The following is a 4868-nucleotide window of genomic DNA, read 5'->3' on the forward strand; positions in this document are numbered from 1 at the left end:
TTTCGACTATGTAGGCTTTTATTAGGGCAAGCATTTCCATAAGCATAAAATCCCTTTAAAAACAAATAGATGTCTCGAGTGTCTTTGTTAGCGATCCAAAATGAACAGAAGTTAATAAAGTTAACTATAAATGAACACACTTCAGCATATGAAAGTCTTCTGAAGTTTTTTTGTTTTTTTTTAACATTGAGACCTAATTGACTAATAATTATTGTGAAAACCATAATTGGTACAGATTGACACAGTTGTTACTGTACTTTCACAGGGTAAATAAATATATTTGATCTAATATTCTTATATGACAAAATAAACTTAACTGGGCAAAAAATTATTTTAAATCTCAGAAAAAGAGACATATTGAAAATACAGACATCGCATGTACATAATTTTAAAATATTGTCAGGCACAAAAATGTAAAAACATCACTGAACTACAAGAAAATGCTATAAAGCAAAGAATCACCAGAATAGAGGATAAGAAATATTTTGCAAGTAAGGAAAACTCAGGATCATGAATGGTGCCAACTATTTCTATTGTATAATAGCTACTGAAATGCCGTGGGGAAAAGGAATGGAACTATTTTCTGAGGTGGTAATGGCAAAAAGCAGAGATGGCTTTAGAAATGCAGAGACATAGTGAACTAACTTACCACCTTCTTCAGATACAAGTGAGATTCGCTTGGGGGAACTGCAGCACTATGAGCAGACACATCTTAAGACAGTTAATGAAATGCTTTGTACTTTGGTGGCAAATTATTTCAATGGTGAAAATGATGTAGGAATCAGGAGCACATTCTGCTGAGACACTAGGTAATGGAAACTTTCCCCAACAGCTGCCACGACTCTGGGATCCTCACGAGACTGGTGTCTCCCAGCTGCACGACTGTCTGCATTCTTGTTCCACCAAGGAACACGAACTCTGTTGAGTGCTTCATATTCTATGTGGAGAACTCCAACTAGTTTTGAGTAGCCTAGCTTGACATGGACTTTAATTGCCCTTTTAAATGCGTCACCCCACAGAGCTGTTCCACCTGGTTTCATCTGAAAAGTAATCAGTTCATAGACTCCTTTTTTTGGAGGCTTTTCTAATTTACACCATGGTACCAGATAAGTAAGCTCACTCTCTTGTTTATCAATAAGAGCCAAATTTGGAATGAGAAATCGTTCTTGCCATTCCTTATCTTTAGCCAAGGTTTTCCAAGCTTTAGTTCAGTGAGCATTAATTATCATACTTCTAAATATGAAATGCTTTATTCATGCTGCCTCCAAGTTCTACACTCCAGTATCCAATCAATTCAGAGTGAGCTGTCCGAAGATGTATTTTTTCTTAAAATTTTCCAGAAACTCATTTATCTTTGAAGACTTACGATATTAGGTATAATATTTGTAGGATGTTCCATCGTATTGTCTAGGTCCTGTAGCAAAAGATGAGCACACCTGTGGCATCAACATCCACATGACAAGAGCCCTAGTCAGGCCACCTCAGAGAACAAGCATGGCGCATGGCTTGGGGCACTGAGAAGAACAGCCAGCTGGTATTCTTTACTAGATTCCTCTTCCTACAGCTTAGCCCAGAAAATTGTTGCTCAGACAAGTGAATATCAGCCTGGACACACAGGGCCAGAGTTCCTGATCCCCCATCTTTTCCCCCATCACAGCACCATGTGTTACATGTTCTTGGAAACCTCCACAGTGGCTGGTACAGTGCTTTGCGCCCCATAAAGCTCTTTGGGTACCTTGCAAATTATATGAATGGTGAAAAAGGTGTAGAGTGTTGAGCGACATTTCCACACTGAACACAATGACATCAGCATCCTGAACCAGACGCAGAACATTTTCTTCATTCCAGAGCACCCTGCATGCCCCCAGCAAGTGTTACCTCTATCTTACTTCTAACAGCATAGATTAGCTTTCTTTTGTTTTTGTACTTTAGGTATAAATGTAATAAAACAGTACATACTCATTTGTGTCTCACTTATTTGGGGGAATGTTTTGATGTTTTCTTAGATTCACAAGAAGAAGGATTTCAAATTGGGGGGTCCTAAGTGAAGAAAAAGTCTTTTGCATATTGCAGTTTCATTTTTCATGACAAGCTGGTATCAGTATAGCAGTTGATTAGTAGGTGTAATTAGTGTGTAGATGTAATTGAGTGTAAAATCTTTATTGCCAAGATTTTTGTACCTTAAGTGATTCATTTTACATTAAATTGAAAATGTTACTTAGGCCAATTGATATAAATATTACAAAACTGAGGAAAGTGGAAAATGAAATGTACTTAGCTTGACTCTACTTTTTAAAACATTTTTGGTTTTATGGTATGTTCAGAAGAGAAGATGAATTTTCTAAGTAACTAATCCAAATAAATAGGAAATCTTGAATAAAGAGTCCAGATAATTCTGTCTTAGTTATCTTTGTATTCCTACTCTCTAAGTGTCTGGCATGTGGTAGTATTCAGTAAATGATGGCTACTAGAACAAATGAATAAATGAATGATGAAGTTAAAACAAGATAAGAAACAAAGTGTCAGCTTTCTTATTCTGGAGAATATGTACCATCAGAGTGAAGAACAACACTAAGTGTCTTAACCTGTAGTCTAATGAACACATATGCTTTTGCACACTGTCAGTTTCAATACCAGAAAACAGAAATCACTTTATTTTTTCCCTTTTTTGAAGTATATTTTATTATTTATGCTATTACAGTTGTCCCATTTTTTCCTCCTTTGCTCCCTTCTGCCTGGTACCTCCCTTCTCTGCAGCAATCCCCCCATTTAGTTCATTCCATGGGTCATGCATGTAAGTTCTTTGGCTTCTCCACTTACTTTACTATTCTTAACATGCCCCTGTCTACTTTATACCTACCAGTTATGCTTCTTGATCCTTGCACCTTTTCCCCCATCTTCCTCCTTTCTCCTCCCACTGATAACCCTCCATATGATCTCCATATCTATGGTTCTGTTCCTGTTCTAGTTGTTTGCTTAGTTTGTTTTTGTTTTTTTAAGATTCAGTTGTTGATAGTTGTAAATTTGTTGTTATTTTAATGTTCATAATTTTGATCTTTTTCTTAAATGTGTCCCTTTAACATTTCATATAACAATGACTTGGTGACGATGAACTCCTTGAGCTTTACCTTGCCTGGGAAGCACTATGTCCTTCCATTCTAAATGACAGCTTTGCTGGATAGAGTAATCTAGGTTGTAGGTCCTTGCTTTTTATCTCTTTGAATACTTCTTGCCAGTCCCTTCTTGCTGGCAAAGTTTCTTTTAAGAAATCAGCTGACAGCCTTATGGGAACTCCTTTGTAGGTAACACTCTTCTTTTCTCTTGTTGCTTTCAAAATTCTCTCTTTATCTTTAACTTTTGACATTTTAATTATGATGTGTCCTGGTGTGGTCCTCTTTGTGTCTAGTTTGTTAGGGACTCTCTGTGCTTCCTGGACTTGTATGTCTATTTCTTTCACCAAATTAGGGAAGTTTTCTTTTTTTTTTTTTTTTCAAATAAGTTTTCAATTTCTTGCTCTTCCTCTTCTCATTCTGGCACCCCTGTGATTTGGATGTTGGCATGTTTAAAGTTGTCCCAGAGGTTCCTAATCCTCTCCTCATTTTTACCAATTCTTGTTTCTTCATTCTGTACTGGTTGACTGTTTATTTCTTCCTTGTGTTTTAAATCATTGATTTGAACCCCGACTTCTTTTCTTTCACTATTGGTTTCATGTGGATTATTCTTCATTTCTCTTAGTATAGCTTTCATTTTTTCCTTTATGGGTTTGCCATACTCAATCATGTCTGTGAACATCTTTATCACTAGTGTTTTGAACTATGTACCTGTTAGGTTGGCTATCTCCTCCTTGCTTAGTTCTCCCACTGGAGCCTTGATCTGCTCCCTCTTTTGGGCCATACTATGTCTCCTCAACTTGACAACCTTCTGTGTTTGCTTCTGTGTCTTAGGAAGAACTGTTTCAGACCCTTACATATTCATCAGTGCTGGGTGACTTCTTTCACCACCTTATGACACTATATGTTGGGGATGGGTCAGAGAGGAAACAATGCTGCTTGCTCAGCACTCCTTCCTTTTCCAGTCACTTCACCTGCTTCCTGAAAGTGACTGGCACCCCTCTACCTGTTGCCCTGGTGATGGTTCACAGAGTGGGTGGGCTTGCATTCATTCTAGGACTGTGGGGACCCTCTAAATGTACTCTCCTCAGGAATAGGAAGTTTCTTCCACTGCCCCAATCCTCACTGGTTTTCACAGCCAGAAGCAATGAGGCTTTATTTCCCCAGCACTGGAACTGTGAGCTGTGTGGTCTGTTCTGGGACTAGGATCACTCCCAAGGTGTCCCTCCTGGCTTTTATAATGTGTGGCTGCTCTTTCCATATGCTGGCTGCAGGCCACTGCCTTGCTGCCACTGCCGCCACCACACTGCATCTTCTCCACCCCAGTTCCTTATCTCCTTCCCTCCTACCTGTCCAGATGAGTATTACTTCTTTATATCTTTGTTTGTTGGACTTCTGTGCAGTTCTATTTTCTGGTAGTTCTGGTTGTTTTTTTGTTCGTTTGTTTGTTTTTGAGGTGAATGTAATCCTTCTTATGGCTGTAGAAGGAGGCAAAGCGTGTCTACCTATGCCTCCATCTTTGTCAGAGGTCCAAAACCACTTTATTTTAAAAAGGAAGGGATTTAATACAGAGGATTAGGCCCTTACAAAAGCATTAGAAAGGTTGAAGGAGTAGGTTTTAGGTGGTTTTAAATTTGTTCAGGAATGACCACAAAACTTTGCAAAACTGACTCACCAGAGAGATACTACCTTTGAGGCTAGCAGGTGAACTCTGCCAGAATCAGGAACTTGTTGCTACTACTATTGCTGCCACAGCCT

At 38.6% G+C, this 4868-nt stretch overlaps 1 pseudogene; it reads right to left on the bottom strand.

The window, feature by feature from the left end:
* Positions 1 to 752: 752 nt before the first annotated feature.
* LOC150011646 (protein NipSnap homolog 3A pseudogene) lies at positions 753 to 1496 on the bottom strand (annotated as a pseudogene).
* Positions 1497 to 4868: the final 3372 nt, after the last annotated feature.

The sequence above is a fragment of the Furipterus horrens genome, unplaced genomic scaffold (assembly GCF_987537825.1).
Source record: "Furipterus horrens unplaced genomic scaffold, mFurHor1.1.pri manual_scaffold_4, whole genome shotgun sequence".
NCBI lineage: Eukaryota > Metazoa > Chordata > Mammalia > Chiroptera > Furipteridae > Furipterus > Furipterus horrens.